Genomic DNA, 22469 nt, shown 5'->3' with positions numbered 1-22469 from the left:
CGACTAGAAATCATTGGATGCACAAAACTAAAAGCAAATATCTACAGAATTAAGTTTGTGAGAAATCCAGCAGGTAAGGCATTTAATGGGAGCACAAGAATAGCTATATTATTCTTCATGATTGTAAGAGAAAACCCAAGGAAGAGCTATACATAACGAGGATGAACTATACTTCTGCCAAATGTTCTCCAAACATTTACAACTAGAGCTTTTCTTAAGCCAAGTACGTTTTTCTGCATTTATTGGTTTTCAAGAGAATAATCTTGAATAATCAATTTGCCACATCTCACCTTGACTTCATGTAATCTTTAAATATTCAGTGTCCCATGGCAGCAATTTCCATCACGTAATATGCTCTGCAGATCAAGTGCAGAACTACTTTATTTTGTTTGTTTTGTCACCTGCAAATTTCATTTACTATCGCTTACCATCATTCAATACCTACAACTCTTCAAAGGATAAATAACATTGAAACCTAACCTCCTCATCTTTCTTCACCTAGTTTTGGGTGAATAGTGAATAGAATTTGGGTGAACTAGCAGCGAAGCAGCCTCAACCAATCATTCAACCCAAATTTGCTTCCCACAGGACCCCTGAAGTACCTTGCCCAGGAATTCCCACCCAATCTCAGGGCAGGTTCCACAAATTCCTTCATCTGCAGGGAATCATCAGGATTCAGATGGATTTTTCAGGGACACTTTTAGTCATCTATGAAGGAACTGGCAGCCTGCCCATGGCATCACAATACATTTCTCAGAGCCTATGGAATAGGTACTATGAATAACTTGCCTTGCTCTAACACAACAGCTGCATTATAAGTAGTTATTCTCACATCATGAGGAAGGCAAAATCTGGTCCAAGCAACATACCTCGCCTTGGTTTTTCCCAAGTTTGCCTGCTGTGCTGTTATTTATTTGACTTTGGCATTTGCAGTGTACACATGCAGACAATTCTGGTTACATATATCTTTAATTGGGTTAGAGAAAACCAGAAGCAGATCCTCGCAATACCAAGTGTAGTTTTAAAAAGCAAGCACACTTTGCTCTAATTGACTGGTCCAATGCTTTCTCAAATCAAGAGCGGAGCTTTCACCAGTCTGAACAAGTACTGTAGTCTGCTGTGAACTCTTGGTGACACTGTTCAAAGCAGCAGGACATAGATGAATGGCCTGGCCATCCCCTCCACGCACTCTGCCAATACACTCTTGGAAAGAAGCAAGCACAAGCCTCTGTACCCCTCCGCCATTTGGATGGGTGAGGCACATTTCCTCCTTGGGAGGGACCCTGCTGGCAAGTTGAGCAACAGCAAACTGTAGACAGCATTCTTCATCCTTCAGAGAAATCAGCATCACCTCAGATTGGGAGCTGGATAACCATTTTGCAAATTCATACATGGAGAAAAAAGCACAGAAGCTGGGTTCTCACCTATGAGTGCTACTGACAAACTTCCACAGTTACACAGCCCAAAATAAACAGGCTCCAGCAACTATCCTGGTAGCACCTCAGCAGGAGTCTCTATAAGGCCTGTACTGATCCTGCTAACACAAACCACTTTGTCAGCCTTGCTCCATTCACCAGTTGCGCCCAATTCCCCACTTTCAAACAGCCAAGAAGCAAGGCAAACCTTTACACAATAGAGATATTCACAAAGAGCTGCATTTATGTCTATGAGAAAGCATAAGCACAGATAAAGATAAATCAAAACCTGCAATGAAGTGTGCAGATATGTCCGTGCTCTGAAGTTGTGTTATACATACACAGCCAACTTATCCAGCTTGTCATCTCGTTCAGACCATTATATATTTCAGAGAATTTGCTGAATAACTTCATTATGCCATCTCCTCAATTATTTCCATTAGAAATCATTAATAGGTCATATTATACAGAACTCGATATTTTAAAATAAATTTTCCAGCTAATCATCAAATAAAAAATATTTTTCTGAGCCAATATTTTTTGCTTGTAAACAACTTAAAACATTTTAATGTTTTAGAACATTTTAATTGCATCTTGAACGATTCCAGAAATTGATTTGGAAATACTTCTCTCGGTTGCATACTGCCTTTATGTTTTTGCTAGAAGTTACAATTAATTTGAATTAGCTTTTATACTTAAAATTACATGTCCCATAATCCAGTATAATTCTTCTAAAACATTACAATTACTGAGAACAGACAAACTGCTTTTTTTTTTTCCTTCATCAGAGATTTTTTTTCTATTCGATAGTAGTATAGATATATATGTTGTCCATTCATAGATGAGAAAATTGATGGGAAGTAGTTAATTAACAGCACGAATTAAGCTTTGCTATCACCCAGAAATGAAATTACTATCCCATGACGCTAATTAGCTGGCAAAGCATCAGGAAAGAGTGTGCAGCAAAAGCATTCAGAAAAATAGTACCAAGTTTTATTTATTATAGTCATTCAATTTTACATGCTGCATGCCTCTGGCTCCCCTGTTCAAGATCTCTGTTCAAGGTAGCTGTTTCTTTCTTCCTCATCAGAAGATAAAAAAGGGCCAAGAATACACATAACGTCAATCAATTACTAAGTCAAATTCAGCCAGCTACGAGAATAATTCACAACACAATGTAGTGAGGGTGCAAATCATAGAGTCTGGGCTTTGCTTTTTCCTCCCATATTTCTGACTGTACATCCCATAGGCTGGCAGGAGGAGTGGTTCTGATTATTTCTATGTGTGATTTTGGCACAGCACCAAGGTGGGTGATGGATGTCCTCAGGACTCCAATAAGAAGGGAACAAAAGAAGAGCACCTATTCAGTTGTGTTTCAGAGCTTCCTAATCCTCACCAGAAAATGAGAGACGCAGCCTGAACAGGCAGCCATGTCTATGGGAAGGTGAAAGAATTGACTTGCTATGGCTTTTGTTTGCATTCACCACAAGCACTTTTCAGTACATATGGTTACTTAGGGCAAGTCCATACATGCCTACTTTCCTTGATAATTTACTGACAATAGCTAATAGGTATAAATGCTAAAAGAAAAGAAAAAAAAGTTTGATTTACTTTTCCACCAAGTATTTCCCCCTATAATTAGCCATTTTTCCCAAATGTTCAGGATGCAAATGCAGCCACTGCAGCTGCCAGGACACAACTGAGCAGTGATGGCATCCTGCTGGTCTTCGAAAGCAAAAAGGCAAGAGCAAACACATGTAAGGCCTCCTCAAATCTCCTATACTGACATGAGAGGAAAAGCCACATTTCCTCCGGGTCTCTTCTTTGTTTATATCTAGAAGTTCGCTTGGGAATAAAACCTACTTTTGTTCATTTTCAAAATGTACAGCATATCTCTCTTCTTCCATTCATATATATTTTTTTCAATATATTACATATGTCAGTAATAGAAAATACATAACACAATGTGGATTCTCAAATCCTTAAATTTAATTAGTACTTCACTGAAGGGTCGTTTAAGAAAAATGGGCACTTATTCCTGTGCCTAATCATAGCAATGCTGTTTACAGTAAGGATATAGTGTAGATGCTCCTAGATGGCGTTTGCAATATAGAAGAAAAATTGGCAGCAAATGGCATATTTTGGCCTGCTTCCACAGTGTTCCAGGTTTGTTATATTTACACTACTCTGTAGAAAGCAGGCCCCCATGGATATGTGGAAAATATGTCAACTTATCAGTGCAGCAGCTACGGTTTTCTCTAAGAAGGAAGGAACAGATCTTGAGCCAAGAGAAGGATAGATGATAACTGACACCAAATAATCAGAGAGCTGGGGCCAGGGCACAAAACAAAGTGAGCCAAAATGACACCATCAACATAATCTGGAGATGCGTGTCACACGCTCACGTGTGTAAATAGCTTTAAAAGGATACTGAGAACCTCAAGAATCATTCATGCTCACATCACTGTGAGGACACTGCAGCACGCGGCACCACAGATCATGGTACGGGAAATAAAGAAACACATTTTTTCCACATTTTGCTCATTCTGTACACCAATATTCTTGTGCACACTATGCTTCTGCAGTTCTGTGGGTCTTTCATCCAGAGTTAGAAAAGAAAAACAATAGAAATTGTTGACACAGTAATTCACAGAAGTAATACAAATGGCATACTTGGTGGATGAAGCTATTGCTTATTGTTTGTTCAGTTTTAAATCAGCAGTATTGCCCTTTGTTTATTTTTATTTCTATTTTTTCTTGACAAACTTCATTTGTTGTGATTTAAGTAATTTACTTCTTCACAATAGCTAAGGCATTTTATATCAATATAAAAGTAATGTTCATCAGCTTTCCTACAGCATCTGGTCCTTCATTTTCCTCTCTGGATCCCTGCACTCCATTTAAGTTCGACCAATGAGACAGTCTGGCAGTCAGCACTGCTGAGTAAACCAGCAAGAACCTGTTCTCACTGGACCACTATTCAGACTGATGTTTATTTTGGCACCAGTAGTTATGGTACGTCTCTGCTAACATAAACTACTAACTGCAATCAATAAATGGACAACAAAGTTCTTTCACAGAAGCCTTCCATCTGTTACTTGCTGTTGAGGTATTGATTTGTATTCTGTACATGTAGTCACATTATCACACAACATACATAATAAAACTATGCAATTACTGAAAGTAAGAGCTAAATCTTCATTTGTCTCATAGGCTGGGCAAATAAAAATGACACACTCGTGACATTCATATCCAAGTGATATTTTCACTTCTCTCATTTTGAGGCAAAGCAAAACATATCCACATAAAACATACACAGTAGTATTTTGAGACCAAGAAAAGGTTTCAAAATCTATAGTATTGTAATAACTCCTCTTTCAGAAAGCTAATTAGCTAACCTAAATGAGAGGTTCACAATTTCAACAACAACAAAAAATCCCATGCCTAGTTTAATGAGATCCTTGGAATGAAGAGTGCTCAGTTACAGTTTTGTGAAGGCTTCCCCAAGTCCCTTTAATTGCTCTTTCCCACTCTAATTAACCTCTTGGACGCCAGCATTTCTTTCTGGCGTGTCCATTACTATGTCTTTTAAATCTGATTGAGTCAGTTACAGTAATAACATGATGTACAGCACACACTGTCTCAACCTGAGGAACAGATCATGAACAGCATGCTGCAGGCACCTTCACCTACCCTGTGTCTATGACATATCACATGTAAAGACAGATTTGTCAAAAACTGTATGCTTTAGTTCCTGGTCTTGGAAGATGTTGTGTTATTTTATCCAACTATTAAATGGAGGCAAGTCCAATTCATCATTTCAATTACTATATTTCATAGATCATCTAGTGATAGAAAGATCTACCAAACATTATTCACTTACCTTTTTCTGTAATGAACTTAAAGTTCTCCTAAACTGAATGCAAGTAAATTCTGCAGCATGCTGTCAGTGCTGCTATGAAGCACACCTTTATTCCAAAATTCCTTTCAGGGACAAGCTTTTGTCTAATATTTCTGAAAAAGTAGTGCAAGTGACTCTATAGCTGGTAGACAAAGATTTTAGCTGAAGATCTTATTCTCAACAGTATGCAACTCCAATGTTGATATAGATGCCAACAATCTGCATCGTTTACAGGATAATGTTAAGAATAAAGCTTTTGTTGATCTTTACTTCCCTCTTTCCTATATAAACTGCTATAAGACTAAACTACTACTTCAGGACAGAAGTGGAACAGAAGACTATTGCGGGCAGAAAGGAAAATTATGAGGGTTGCTCAAAAAATAATGCCTCCTATTTTATTATGCTGTTCCATGATGTCAGAAGCAGATGATGGTGATTCAGGAGCAGTGGTTGAACCTTCCCAGCAATATTCTGTTACATGTTGTCGCCTTGTGACAGACAGCAGCAGAGGGGCAGTCTGGCAAAATCATGCCTGACATGGAAGTGTGTATGAAGCAAAAGTGTGTCATTGAATTCCTCCACGTAGAAAAAAATGGCACTTGTTGACATTTACTGACACTTGCTGAATATTTATGGAAATCAAACAGTGGACATGAGCACAGTGAGGAGGTGGGTGATGCATGTCAATAGTGGCAAGAGCAGGTCACCACCACTGTTGCAGATTTTTAGAAGTGTGGCATGCAGGCTCTCATTCATTACTGGCAAAAATGCACAGCTAATGGTGGTGTTCTTTGTTGTAATTTCTGTGGAAATAAACAGGAGGCACTACTTTTGGAGGAAGCTACATATATACGGTAGATCTGCTCCTTAGTTCCCATTTTAGGTAGGACAAAGGCTGCACAGAGGTAGGAAAATAATTCAGTAAGGGAAACTCCTGTCACATCAAATAGGTACTAAAATTTTTACACTATAAAGGCACAGCAAATCACTATAAGAAATCCTAAATTAAGCTACTTAAAATCAAGGAGATGAATAAAGGTGGAAAATTTAAAGATTTCAGCTTAGGCAGAAAAGTGTTCATAGAGATATAAACAATCTTGCAGTGTTTGGTTCTTCACATGCCTTCTCTGGTTATTGTCAAGTGCTCCTGTAGCAGGAAGATCTCTGTACTCATAAATACACCCCTGACTATGACTTGTTTCCATTCAGACTTTGTTGAACAGAGATTTATATTTCTCCAGACAAAAGTTTGCAGGCTGCTTTATCTTTCTTACTCTATCTACTACCAACGGACACCTATTCTTTGTAAAAGCACAAAAAAAAAAAAAAAAAAAAAAAAAAAAAAGGAAAACAATAGCTGCAGAACACAGTAACTTCATGAAATCCCAAGAAAAAAAAAAAAGCTCAATATTCCTTAAGTATATGTTACAAAATAGGGTGAAATCTTAGCTGTAAGACAACCAAGTACAGTTGTCAGAGATCCCTTGGAAAAATAGCTTTCTCAAATACTGCTTGTGTCCCAACACAATTTTTAATTGTCATGATTAATCAATAAACCACTTTCCTGAAACAACATCAGCCTGGCTGTTTATCTTGTTCTTTTCCCTTGAGAAGGATATTTCTTAAATGAACGCCTCACTGAGCACCTCCCCACTGAGCAGGTGTGCTTTGAAAGACAACCTCAATCAGATACTGTTCTTACACCTCTTAAGACCAAATAAAGAGGCCAGCAGTGTCCTTGTCCAATGTCCACCTCCATATCTTCTTACAAACACACTTTTTTCAGACAGCACTTTGATAGTCACTAGTGTTTCCAAGCACCACTGTCACTCAAAGCAGCACCAGCCAAATCTGACAAGCTGGGGACACAGATTCTGGGTTAGAATGAACAGCAGCTTTTTGACATCCCTGAGTTTCTGAGTTGTTTGAGGGCCAGAGCCAGGTGAAAAGCAATCCTAAATGCAGCATGGAGTCTACAGAGAGCTGCAGTATCTGTACAATAGAAGGATAAAGGCAGAGCAAATAGAATTGTATGAAGACAGCATGTTTCAACATACCTGCATCTCAAACTTTAAAAGAAAGTATATCTGCAAAAACATGCTGCTCTTCAGACTGACACAAACTGTAAACCAGAGAGCTCTGAGCTAGTCAGCCATCTTATAACCACTATCAAAAGCAGGTACGTTGTACAAGCAAATAACATTTTTCATCTCGTAATATTTTCAGCATGATTTATGGAATATTCTAGTGTTTCGACTATAAATTGATCTCATTAAAATTCTGACCAGATCACTATTTATGAGTCTTTCCCATGACTTCTGGTATTTCAAAGGGTTCATGACTGGCTTCTTTAAATACCTTTAATTTTGAAAATTCATTCTTTTTATAGAATCACTGTATTATATAATATTAAATAACTAGTTTTTGTATCATGAATTTGCTCCTGAACACTGAATCAAGGCTTTCTTCCCTCTAAAATAAGAGGACTTAAATCAACCACAGATTTACTGTAACAGGTTATTATTCTAATACTTTTAATACTCTGAAATTCTTAATCAGAGATGTGTATTTTTTACTTCTCCTATCATTAATGAATATAACACGGAAACTATTTTTTTAACATATAAGTTAACAGGCTGACCACAATACACTGAAAAATCACCTGCAATTAACACTTTGATTAAGCAGTAAATATGTCATGAGTACTGATTCCAAAAGAAATACAGTTTTTAGAGCACATTTTTCAAGTGCTGAAGCTGTCTGCATGTACACATATACAGTCTTGAATCAAATATTTCCAGAGATTTCAGAAAAAGCATCTACTTTAAGAATTATTAGCTATAAAAAATTCTATCTTGTCCAAAGTTTGATATGGCATATGTTTAACTCCAGTTCATGTACAGCTCCACATAAAGTCAGGAAAAGATTTTAAGTAGGCAACTTTATAACTAGTTTATTCTGCTCCTAGTGGTGACAGACAGAAGAGAGCAATGGGTAAGTTGTCATATCATATGAAAAACTCTCGGGATTCAGTATTAAGATAGTAACCTATCAAGTTCTAAACTATTTTGGACCAATCCACATACAGATTTCAAGAAGGAAATAAGGAAAAACAGTATTAAACAGGGCAAATTGTACATAAAACCAAAAATTTCCATGCCAAAATATTGAAGATAACGGGCTTTGTGCATCAATTCCATACTGCAGAGGTATATAGACTGGAATGAAAAAAACATCACCAGCCTTTCTGAAGTAGGTTTCTAAAAATGCAGCCAAAACCCAAGCTATGGCAAAGATAATCAATAACATATATATGTTTACTTCCGGAGGATTATCACTATTATACAAAAGGAAACACCAGAAGCAGTCTTGTGGAAACAAAGTTTCTTTACATACTTGCTTAAATTTTAACTACCACTCACACACTCTGAAATCTAAATAAATTACACAGTTGAGTGCAAATGAATGTTCGCCCATATGCCATGTACCACAACCATGAAATTGAGTACAGGACGTGGGAAAAATTAAAGAAATGTCAGTAGAGCTTCTTAAAACGTCTTCTGAGACAGTATATAAAACCTCCAACCATGAGACCAGCTGCCTATCACAAGCAGTGGAAAATCACAACACAGTGGAAATCACAACACAGTGGAAAAGCATCTCTAGAAGGCATGCAAACCACACCAGAAAATCTGGACACTCAATCCCACTATACTTCTAAGATCAGAAGGACATATTATTGAAAGCTGTTTTCTTTTGTTTGTTTGTTTTTAATTTTGTTCATGTTGTTTTCCATTTCCAGTCCTATGAATGTCGAGAGATTTTCTGTGGGAAGCATTACTTCACAAAAGAAGGCTTGCTTCTTTTCAAGTATGTATGAAGATGAGATTGCAAAACACATGCAGCATCCAACCATGAACAATGAGTTCAAAGTCAAATAGAGATAGTGTATGCCAAAATTTGTACTTACAAAGCATAAAATCATAGAATTGTTTGATTTGGAAGGGACCCTAAAAGGCTACCTAGTCCAGCTCCCCTGCAGTGAACAGGGACACCTACAGCTACATCAGGTCGCTCAGAGTCCTGTCCAGACTGACCTTGAAAGTCTCCAAGATGGGTCATTCACCACCTCTTTGGGCAACCTGTGCCAGTGCCTCACCACCCTTATTGTAAAAAACAAACAAACAAACTTCTTCCTTATACACAATCTAAATCTCCCCTCCTTTACATTGAAACCATTTCTCCTTGCCCTGTCACAGAAGATCCTGCTATAGAGTCCATTCTCTTCTTTGTTACAACCCCTCTTTAGATACTGAAAGGTTGTTAACAGGTTTCTCCATAGCCTTTTCTTCTCCAGACTAAACAATCCCATCTCTCTGAGCCTGTCCTCACAGGGAGATGTTCCATCCCTTAGATCTTTTCTGTGGCCCTCCTCGGGCCACTGGATGCACTCTAACAGGTCTACATCTCTTTTGCACTAAGGGCTCCACATCTGGATGCTGTACTACAGGTGAGGCCTCACCAGGACAGAACAGAGGGACAGGATTATCTCCTTTACTTGCTGGCCACACTTCTTTCGATGCATACTGAGATAAAGTTTGCTTCTGGGTTATGAGGGCACACTACTGGCCCATGTCCAGCTTCCCATCCACCAGTACCCCTAGTCTTTTTTAAGTGGACTGTTCTCTATCCTTACATTCCCCAGCTTGTATGGATAGTAGGAGCTGCCATGACCCAGGTGCAAGACCTTGCACTTGGCTTTGTTGAACCTCTTGAGGTTCACCTGGGCACACTGCTCAAACCTGTCCAGGTCTCTCTGAATAGCACCTCAACCACAGCATATAGCTTAGAATCATGCTAGGGTGCACTCAATCCCACTGTTAATATCACTGATGAGGACGTTAAAGAGCAGCGGTCCAAGTACTGTCCCTTGAGGGATAGTACTCACTGCTGATCCCCATCAGGTCATTGAGCCATTGACCACTATGAATATTTCAAGTTCTTCCAGACCAGGACTGCAGGGAAAGAGCATAACTTGATATCGTTTCTGTCATTTCAGAAACTAATCCAAGTTCTGAAAGCAATCCACTGGTGTACAGATATGATCTGAGTTACCTTGGCAAGAAGTTTTTAACAGCCCAGTGAACTGGTGATGACTGGCGGTGACTGACTGAAAATGGGGCAGCAGCTGTGTCCTCTGCAAAAAACCTCTGAAGGCCACAACCTTCAGTAATCTCCCGTTGTCTGTAAGCCCCCTGCAAAACCACAGTACTTAAATGGCAAACACAGGAGAGACTCAAGCAACAATGATGCCACATTTCTTCCCTTGAGATTCTGCTCTGTTCTCAGAAAATGCAGTTTACATATTGCCCAAATACAGTCTGAGATTCTCAGTTAAAGTGCTTGTTTCCAGACAGACCAGCCTTGTCAAAATGCATCTGACACAGCTTTGACATGAATAGGATGCATCAAACCTATCCCACTCGTTGTTAAAAGATGCTGTTAACAACTGAGATTCTTATTTATAAATGACCTGACTGAAACAGAGGCAATTTTGTTTAGATTTGTCCAAAGTAAAATATTTCAGAAAAAAGGATTCATTTGCATGTGAAAATTCAGTTTTAACAGAATTCCCCTTTTCATTGTAGATACATCGACAGACAGTTCCCAGTAAAATATAAATTTCACAATGACCAGAAATGAACGCGCGCACTGCATAACCCACTTTGCTAATCTTACTTTAAAAAATAATACTTGAAATAGGATCTCAAGTCTAAAATGTGCATGTAAGAAAACAACAAAAACACTGCTCTTTTTCACTAATACAAACATAACTTAAAATAACACATGACTAAAAGTAATAGAAACATCTACCTGAGTGACCCATGACCTATGTGGGAGGGATAGCCTAACTTTGGCTTGTTTCCACAAGTCTGCTCTGACCTGATCCCATATGAGGAACAAGAGCCAGACAGAAACAAGCAATGTCACTCCTCCTAAATCATCTGCAAAAAGCTCACACTTAGGGCAGCAGTCCCAGCCCCGATCTTCCCAAGGGGTACTTTAAGGACTCTTGCAGCAATTGAGGGTTTCTCTAATCCTCCCATGAAAAGAAAATCAAGTGAAGAAGCAGCAGCATGGCTAGTGTCAACTTAAGAGCTAGTCATCTTCACATCTGCAAAAGAGGCACTGATACTTTGGGTAAAACTGGTGTTTTAGTACTCTGGTTGTCTTCTGGCATATGCTCTTTTTCACTATCATTTATTGCCTAAAGTAAACCCCATTTAATCTTGTAAAAGAAATAACAGTAATTTTAAGCACGTTTATTTAAGTATTTTTCATAGCTCTAGCTTTCAAAGGCTTCTCTCTGGGACACAATGATTTTTCTTAGTGGCACCTGTAAGTATAAGGGAAAAAAATGGCAAGCACACCTGCAGGCCCTTTATATGAGGTACTGGTAGGCATTCCTCTACCAGTCTGGTTGATTACAGTATTTCCTAAGACTAAATGCATCTTTTTTTTGCAGCACTTGAAATTTTGTTCCCCTGCCAACTTGTTTAAAAACATCCAGAGCTAATCAAACTTTTTTGTTTGTTTTTGGCTGCTTCCTTATCAAAACTTTACAAAACTTTAATTTCAGCCTCATGAGCCCTGCAGCTGTAAATTAATTGAATAAAATTTACAAACATTATGCACCGATAAAGCACTTTCAAGGCTTTTCCCTTTGCAGTTGACTTAGCTGCTTGGCATGACAGTTTTGCTTGACATGAGTTCAGAGCCTCTGGAAACCTTCCTAATCCCACTCTCCAGGCCTTGTGCCTATTCATGGAACCATATTAACTCAAATCCAGAAAATTAATAAATCTCAAATGGTTTTAAGCAGTCAGAAACAACCCTTGGTGCACATTCCACCTTCTTTACATTGCAGGCATCTTTTTACACAGAGTAACTTCTACTTGAAAGACCTAAGTAAAAACCAGTGAAGTCCCCAAAGTTATTAACATTTAATAAAATATCTAATTTAAGATTATTATGGATTGAAGTATTATTGCATTTACCTAATTCATTCTGATGTCATTTGTTTTTGTTCCCAGCACAATATCTCAGTGTCAGTGTTTGAAGTAAATTTTTTTTACCAGTATTGTTGGATGAATTCTTTTATACTAAAGTGCAAAAGAAACAAAAAAGTAAAAAAAAACATGTTTCTACCTGTATACAAATCCTTGAAATCCCTGATTTCAATTTTTGACTGATCACTCTGATTAAACCAGGAAGCACTATTCTGATGAGGCACATTACACTAGTACTGGTAGCAATCTCATGATGATTTCTTTTGTTCTGTGCTGAAGTAGAAGGACAAGCAATATATACCTAGAATCGATCAAATCTCGGTTGGAAAAGAACTTCAAGATCATCAAGTCCTGCCAGCAACCTGACCTACCAAGTGCCATTATTAAACCATAGAATCACAGAATCATAGAATAGCTTGGGTTGGAAGGGACCTCAAGGATCATGAAGTTCCAAGTCCCCTGCCACAGGCAGGGCCACCAACCTCCACATTTCATAGGGCCCCATCCAACCTGGCCTTGAACACCTCCAGGGATGGGGCATCCATAACCTCTCTGGGCAGCCTGTTCCAGCACCTCACCACTCTCATACTAAAGAACTTCCCCCTGATATCCAACCTAAATCTTCCCTCCTTCAACTTAAACCATTTCCCCGTCCTGCTATTATCTACCTTTTCAAAGAATTGAACCCATGTCCATTAGTGCCATGAAAAACTTGACTATTGTAAAGGGGTATTCTTACACCTTTTATCTGTGTAGTGTTTTGAAAACAATTGTCAAGCAATAATCTTCAGGGACTGTTCTAGCAACAATCTTTAGGGACTACTCTTAAAATGAAATCCATGTAACTTCTCTGAGTCATTCCTGGAGAAGCACATGGCAGTAAATACGCAGGGTGTAAAGAAATGATTTGTTACATGTAGACATGAAGAAAACTGGGGGGCTATATTGATATATAACATATATATAATACATATATATAGGTAAAAGAAGTTCCAACAGGAATTAATTTCTCACAATAACTTTATCTCACCTCAAGCTTCTCTTCATTTGTATTTGCGTAACTACAAATGACATGACACTGAAATAATGTCCAGGCACAGAAACATTATTCAAAGTTAACAAAAGATTTCCAAAAGTACCAGACACAGCAAAAGGACCAGCTGTTCTCAGTGGTGATATGCCAGTGCAAAGTTTAACAGAGCCTTCAAGGATGCAGCAAAATAATATAATTCAAAACAAAGTCCATAAGATAAATAAAATGCTGGAATGAATTTGAGCATATAGCAGACAGACAAAATACAAAACATTACTGTTTTAGCAGACTAATCGTTTTAAAGGAATCAGATCTTTGTTTGCATCAGAACATTTAGACGTACAAATGTGATGCCATAAAACTCCAAGAAGAACTTGAAAATACATTTCAAAAGTCAGTTCTGAGCTATCAGCTGAGATAAAGAAACAATAAAGAACTATGCTTTCTTAGCTTACCCAATCCGTAATTTAATCAAAAACTATAATTGTCAGATATTACACAGGCAATATTTAAGCAATAAAAAAAAAAAAAGAAATTGAGAACTCAGAGGAAGAGGACTTTCAAAGGCACAGAGTCCTTTCAGTACCCTATTCCTGTAGAAGATCAACAGAATTTAGTCACATTACCATTTTTGCTTCAAAAATCTTGTACAAATCAACTGTGCCCTTGAGACTAAGTTTTTGAAATGCCTTGGATTCAATTCAGGAAAGAAAAAAGTAATTTATATAAACTCAGAACAACTGGTACAATAACACTCTTAGCCAGACTGACCACATGGGACACACAATGTTGCAGAACAATGGACACCAAAACTGGAGCTCTCATGGGGAATTCTGCACCAGTGTTTCTCAGCCAACACCTGGTAAACTAAAGCAAGCCTCACCAAAGAAGGAGAAAAGAATAAAAAAATAATTGAATGTGGGCAAGATTTATAATCCAGTACTGTAAGTCAATCTGATGTACAAACCCCAACATTTTAGCTTTTGCTTCTAGTTACAGTAAACTGCCTTGCTGTTTCCTTGGGGGGAAAAAAAAACACATTAATGATATGCCTGTACTTAAATCATACAGTTAAAATTTCAATATATCAAGATAATGCTGTAGCTAATTCTACCTTAACCAACACTTACTACGAAGGCTGGAAAATAAGTTTATTCCATTTGACATTTATAGCAGAAAATTGGAAGGAAGTGCCAGAAATCTTTGCCTTTAATACTATTCATTTAATTTATTGCCATTTCTAGAAGAATAAGCTTGAGTGGCTCTAAACATTTTATAAAAAGACTGTAATATGGCATAGATGGAAGCCTTAGTAGCCTAATTCCTGAAGCCTTGATCTGAATTATATCTGATTTAGGGGTCACCAGACTATCAAATAAAATCCTTCATGCAAGCAGCATAACATGCTTTTAAAAGTTAATGCCTTTAAGTTTGTTTTTAGCCTTGACTCAAATCATTAACAAGTATGGTCCACTGCATACTATCTCAGCATCATCAGTCCATTTTACGCTATCATCATGCTGGCACCCAATTTTAATTCCTCATGCTGGTTTTGTGATAGTAGAAAAGTAGGCAAGTTTCCAAAACTCCTAAACTGAAGAGCAAGGACTATACTGTGAGAAATAACTGAGGTAGGTAATATATTTCATGGACCAACTGCTTACAAGACACTTGATTTATATTTCAGAGCTACAAAACCAGGTCTTTACACCTAATATCACAGTCTACATATCATGTTATGTTAGCTGCTTGGTACATTCTGCAGTTCATTCTGCAGTTCATTTTTCATTAGCGTATAGGAAATAAAAGTTGAATTTCATTCAACTCTTCCGCAAGTGATGCTGCAGAGCTCTCAGGATGCTGGAGTTGCTATGGACCAGATAAATTCTTACATATATCAATGATATGGTCACTTCCATCCATGTGACACTACAACCTGACATGAAGTTCAGTACAATACTAAAGTTGAATAGACAAATATAAGTAATAATAAGAAGATACATCTCTTCAATCGGAATAATCAATGTCAAATGAGATGTGATTAAAAAACTGAAACACTGAAATTTTAAATCACATGGTTTTACACACTATGAAATCTCTCAGACCGTAATAACTGTAGTACTTTTTTTCAATGTATAGGCCTTACCTAAGTGGTGGCGTTATTACTGTGTGTTATGTACAATATATGGTTGCCCCTTCACAGAAAAGTAGTGTTTTGAGGGAATCAGTCATAGGTTACAAGTTTTTCTGGAAAAGAAAATACCCATTCTGGTTTATTTTTTATTCACAACAGGTACAAAACCTGAAATAAGTTAAAGAGGATGTTACAAATAGTTGCACACACAGGGACAATTCCAGTAGCAGAAATCCCAGATGAAATCACTTTGTCTAAACAGGTGGTCACTTTCAGCCTGTGATCTGTCTTTGCAACCTCAACAAGTGCCTTCCTCATAGTGGTTCTCTTCCTTTCTCCTTCCTCCCATTTAGTTCTCTTGTTCCGGGGACAGAATGTATGATATAGTGCTAAAATGGTATACTTTTGAAAAATTTCACATGATAATGAGGCAGGTATAAAGCTCTGACCTCGCTCTCCAAGATGTAATCTAAATGGTTAGAAAGAAAGATAACCACCCCGTATTGCTCTGAGAGAAGATTAAGAGGAGAGCTGAGTAGCTACGGCAGGTGGCACACATGGACCAGAGATGCTGCTGCCAACTCTTCTCTGATGGCAACAGGACTCATGGATGAGTGTCTGAAAGATTTTAGCAAGAGAGCCTCTGCACTGATACCATGTACAAAATGTATCTAATGAAGCTAAATTCGCTTTAAATTATTTAGAGAGCAATGCACTGAAATATTGCATTTAGAGTTTATAGAGGGATTTCTTGCAAGAAATACCAACATAAAGCATTTAAATCACAGAAGTGTTAAAGAAAAGGTAAAATTACACTAAAATTGAAGGTCAACTAAAAAAAAAAAAAAAAAAGACTAACGAAAATATAAGAGAAAGAGCAACCAGGTGAGTGCACTTGGAGCAGCTTTGTAAGCCCTGAGTAATTCCAGTCCCACAGCTCAATCTGCACTCTGACCTTCAGAGGGCGAGCACCAATCTCCAAGCTTCACCTCTGCAACTGTAGAAGTTATGTTGTGGGGACACAGAATCACAGAATGGCCAGTAAGAAATGCAACATACCATTCTATAGCTGTAAATACTGCCAGAAGCATTGCAAACATAAAGATTGAAGTCTTCTGCAATTCTGCAGACAGATTATCAACCATTTAATTATTGAGGTCAGTACAAATTATGGGAAGACACGCAAACATAATTAGGAAGGCAAGCTTTTTAATGAACTAACAAAAAGTGCTACAGGTAGTCACACACTTTCTGATTGCTACCAGCAATGCCAGAAGCTTTCTCATTAAGGAGTTAGTTAGCATAAAATCATGGCTCCATCTCAGGAGCAAGAAGAAAGAGTACAGTGCTACTCGAGTTCTAATTCAAGTCAAGCAATGACTTTCTTCATCATTTTTTGCCTCAGCAAAATACCATGTTCACATAAACAAAGCTGAATGGCATTTCCAAAATGTAATTCTTACAAATGAGGATTTCTACCTTTGAGGCTATCTCAGCTGGGCAAATCACTGGCCGACCCGATCTCCTTGATGCTGCTTTGAGAGGGGATATGACCTCATGTTCTCTGGATGAGAGATCTACTCTAATCCAGAGGTTCCCTGCAATCCTGAAGTACTCTGTGATTGATACTGTCAAATGTATTTACACATTCAATGCTTTTTACAACACTATCAGCACAGCACACTTGGGCATATATTTCTATTCACAGAATGAAATACACAATGCAACTTGTATTATGTTAATAGAGAAAGTAAAGAAAACAATGGAATAATATTTGTCACCAGGTTTAGCATGGTACAGATGTTATAAACAAAATACATTTTCATAAAAGTTCTTAAGCTTATAAATGTTATTTTCTATAACATTTTGACTTTAACATGGATAAAGCTTACTGAGATTTAATTTAGCAAGAATTCATCATCCTATTCTCCAATTAGGGCCATGTGAGACTTACAAGCAATACTGACAACTTTCATTCTTCAGTATCATCAGTGGTTGTTAATACCAGCATCCTTTCAAAACAAGATCAATTCTAACTCTATTGTGTCAAGTTAAAAAAAAAAAACAACTGATGTATGGAAATGAAAAAAACAAAAACAAAAATCCCAAAACTCTGTTATCTCAATTTGAATTAATTATGAAGGGGCAAATAAGCAATTATTGATCGAGTTTCATAATACTGAGCACTTGCCAGAATTACTGGTGATCCAGGGATATAAGCACAAATGTTCATAATAAAAGCAAATCAATATTCAGCCTTCTGGTTTCCTAGAAAACCGCAGTTTTTCTTTTCATGTTGCAAATGTTATGATGCCGAGGTAGCTATGAATTTTCCCAATATATTATGCATACTTTAGCTCAGAATCCTTAAAAATCATTCCACTTCCTATGCACCCTCATTTATAGTACTATTTTTAGCAGCCACCTAATAATCACTTTACAAGTCCTGAACCTTATAAACAGGTGATGGCAGGCAAACTTTTGCAACTGGTGTGACTAAGACTGCCTCAGCAGGAGCTTCAATAACTAATTTTCCCTTCCTCATCTGCATCCTCCAATTTACTTTTTGTAAATGATTACCAAAAAAGTAGTAGTAAAGCACTAGAGACATGTCAAGCAGAAGGAACCATCAAGCAGAAACTGAAATTCCTCTGCTGCCATTCCTCTCACCAACACATGCAATGTTGTTTCTGGATACGTCACAAAACCATGTTCATCAGTTGGAATCAGTTCAACAATTTAAGCACACCTGTGCTTAAGTCACTACAAAGCTCTTTTTGATGAGTGTAGCGTGCACTAATTGTTTGAGTCCCTCAGTTAAGATAACCCCAAAACTAAATGATAAGCAGTATATATTTGGGGGATTTGAACATTTAGGCACCATTTGTAGCGCAGAGCAGATTTGTTGCTTGTTCAGTTTGCTAGGCAATGGATGAACAAAAGGCCATTGTAAATGCTGAGACTGTTGAGATCCAACAACTGCAGAACGACAGCTCTTATAATAACTTTTTAATAAAATTCACAGTATTTAAAAAAAAAAAACAATATACACACATTATACATACCACTTGTAAGAGATGAGGAAACGGTAGGTGCCAAAACATATTCCAAATCTACACTGTGCCTACCAGAATTTGAAATTTCTAAGATGCTAAATCAAATTATCTTATTTGATAGCAACCTATAAATCCACTAATGAAAAGTCATATGCCTTATGTAATTTCCAGTACAAATCTTGCATTATCATAGAATCATAGAATTGATTGAGTTAGAAGGGACCCTGAAAGATCATAAGTCTAACTCTTCCGCAATTATCAGAATTGATCAGGTTGCTCAGAGTCACATTCAGTCTGACCCTGAATGTCTCCAGGGTCAGGGCAGCCACCACCTCTCTGGGCAACCTCTTCCAGCGCCTCATCAACCTTATTATAAAAACATTCTTCCTTATATCCAATCTAAATCTCCTCTCCTTTAGTTTGAAATCATTTCCACATGTCTTATCACAGAAGATCTTGCTAAAGAGTCTGTCCCCTTACTTCTTATAGCCTCCCTTCAGATACTGAAAGACTACTACCAAGCCTTCCCTTCCCCAGGCTTAACTCCTCCATCTCCCTCAGCATGTCCTCATAGGAGAGGATCATTTTTGCACATTATCACGAACTTGTGCTGGTATATTAACTACCTCCAAATAAACAAGTAAATCCAAATTAAATTCTATCGTTACTTAAGTTAATGATATTACCCATTGAATTTAACAGCATCGAGGTTTCAGTATTTTCCTGAATCTAGAAATACTGAACGTAATAGAAAATTCTGAGACTCTGGATGACTCCACAACCAACATTAAAGCAAAGTAAAATACAGTTTTCAGGATCAAATTCAAATCAGACTATCTTTGGAACATTAAAGAGAATGAAGAGTATATCTTCATCTTCTTTTATAAAAATAAAAGCTATAGAATTCACTGAATTGAAAATGGAAGCTGAAAATAAAGGCAGTGATTAAATATTCACTGCATGCAGAGAGCAGTCCTTTTAATAACATTTTCATAGTCCAGCTGAGCTGATTTCCTCCACTAAATTACGCTGCTGTTTGGAAATGGTTCTGGCAAGAGCCAAAAAATAAAGTAACACAAGCAAATCAGAGGGAAAAAAAAAAAGAAATATAAGCCATTAATTAATATGGCTCCACAGAAATCAAAGCAAATAATACTAGAAAAACCTTTGTTACCACTGTGAAGAGGTTTGAAACCACAAGACTTGCAACTTTCCACACTGGCATAGAGACGCAATTACAATATGTGAGCGCTGTGTTATCCTTAAGTATTATTCATAGCGGTAAGCACCAGCTCGTCTCTCTGGCAAAGTAAGACAAATGCAATCTGGGAAAAGAGAATCCCAACGTAACCACCTCCTGAGAATCCAGAGGGTAACTATATCTTGGAAGCTGCACAAATTACTCCAAACACATGGGTAAACCTAAACCAAAAGACAAGCTACAGTTCCACTTGTGACCTCTCACAGAGGACACGGGAAATTGCCCACATCCTTCTAAGAAAAGTACCATTTCTCTAACTTCAACAATAATACTTCTCTTTTCCAGACTCACCAGTTCTTCCTTTGAACTATTTCATTTGCTGAGCAGTAACTGATGTCTTGCAAATACATTAGACGTCTCTAATCAGCTGATAAAATCATTGTACCTTTTCTACTAATAGTGCCTCGGATCAAACTCTTATATTATCTCAAAAAGATAAGGAAATAAAAGGGAAGTTGTTGCTAGGGAATACGGGATTAGCTCAGAGCTGCTTAAGCATACATGACTACATTAGTTCTCACAGAAAGAAAAAAAGGAGGTTCAAACTGGAAGTATCTTTTGGAAGAGGAATCAGATTAATTCCACCATAAAGAAGACTTCAGGAAAAAAGCTGGATTCATTTTCCTATAATAACTGCAGTAACATACATACAACCGCTGCTAGTAGAGTATATTATTAAAAAAATAAATAAATAAATCATTTCCAAAGTGGAAATATTGTCAAGAGATATAGAAATACTAGCTCGGAATCAAACAGAAAGATCTTTTCCAGTTGCATAAAAAAGCAAAATTGAGCAATCATGATTATGAAGATGGCTTTTATTGTTCATTTCCAGGCAGCAAAATCTGTGGCTAATGTGCCGGCTGCACACCAGTTGCTAATTCTCAAGAGACTTTTTGCCATCCTGATTTTAAGCTTTGCATGACAATCCCAAGGGAAGCATGGATAAACACAAGACACCAGTGATTCATTAGGCAAAAATACCTTCCTGCAAAACTCCTGTAAACTATCCAATGCAAGCACATTGTATGGACATTTAGCTTTGAAATTAATAAAACATGTCTCATGTGACACTGCAATACAGAAAAGCAAATGTCTACCACTATTAACATTAAAAATGGACAGCCTTTTGTACTTAGTAATAGTTCTTACAGCTAGATACAGTGATAAGAATTTAATATACCTTAAAGAGAATTTTAATGATCTTTATAATCAGCCATGTACCAGAAGGAAAGATGCAAGTTTCAAAGGGCATCCAGTACTAGTCATATGTATACATAACAGTCATTACGCCAGTTTTTGTTTCCCCAAGTTTCTCAAGGTTTGAAAATTCAAGATAATCATAGAGCAGCATGGACTTGAAGCCCACCCAGCTTGTTAGAGCTGTTAGAGATTTCTTTACTTAAAAGTCCATCTGCCAGGAGGGGCAGATAGTAAGTAGGTTGCTCTGAAAGTAATACCTCCTATCTATTGCCATCAAAACTACAACAAATGCAAAGTTAAAAATGTGTATACCTTTACCTTGTCAGGGCCGCAGGGAGGTTGGGAAGGTGCAGGATAAGAGAGGAGGTGGAGGAAGAAGCATCACAAAGAAGCAGAGAGGTGCACGTGAAGCATTGCTGCTGGGCTCAGGCTTCAGGCCTAGAAGCAATTTGCACGTGTGGGGGCACGGGAGCGGAGCAAACACTTGCCATGCTTCAAACACACACATGCTGCTACTGTGTCCTCCAGGTAATCCCTGAAACAAGCACTGCATCTTCAGTACCTTAAGCCTTTCCTGGCAAATCAGACCCATTGGTGCCTGCGTGGGCAGAGCTGCCCCAAGGAGAGCCTTTCACTCCTACCAAGAGCTGATCTGGGTCTCAGTGTCTTGTGCTGTGTTCAAAGCAGTACAGCGATGCAGCAGATGCTACCCAGAGAGCTTGGATACCTTCTGGTCAGCACACTCTCTGGGGCTATGTTGATGACCTTAAAGCACTCACTGCTGCTGGGCCAGCACAAGGCTGCCAGCAGGATGCAGGGCTGGTGCTACCTGCCTGCACGTGGCTGTGGCCCAGATGGAGCCTTGCTCTGAAGCACAGTGACAGCAGCACTGGCTCTAACAAGGATCCCTGCAGCTGTGACAAGGATCATTGCAGCATCCTGCTGCAGGGCTGCTGGAAGAAACCATAGTGGAACACAGCTGTGCTTGTTCTGTAATCCCTGAGAAAGACCTGCTTACATAACAAGCCCAGAAATCTCAGAAGAGCAGGCACATCCCCTCAAGGTTTGTGGCTAACACTCCTACGCTGGTTCCACTTCCACCACACTCAAATGGCTGACATAAATCTGCAGCAGTGCATTAACAAAAACATTGATAAGGTCAAATTTAAACTGATGGAAGAAGGGCAGAGGGATTTATTTCCAAACTTCAGAAAGACATGTTGCCATCAGCCTAAGGCTGCTCTAGGGCTATTGCCATTGATCAAGCTCACCAGCAGACAAATGTTCCAAAGGCTATTTTAGCATCTCAACTAGAAAGGATTGCAGTGTCCAGAATCAGCAGAGAAAACTGCCTGATATACAGAGAGAGGCTGGTAAGGCAGATGTCATCCTGAGA

General features: G+C 38.1%; 1 protein-coding gene across 1 annotated transcript in view; it reads right to left on the bottom strand.

Moving 5' to 3' along the window:
- SMYD3 (SET and MYND domain containing 3) overlaps positions 1-22469 on the bottom strand; it is a gene marked incomplete at both ends in the record, with an annotated part of 358948 nt that overhangs the window by 133261 nt on the left and 203218 nt on the right. The window lies entirely within an intron of this gene.

This window comes from Tetrao urogallus (assembly GCF_951394365.1).
Source record: "Tetrao urogallus genome assembly, chromosome: 2".
Lineage (NCBI taxonomy): Eukaryota > Metazoa > Chordata > Aves > Galliformes > Phasianidae > Tetrao > Tetrao urogallus.
Note: the sequence above shows the minus strand (reverse complement) of the source record. Positions and strands in the feature narration are given on the sequence as shown.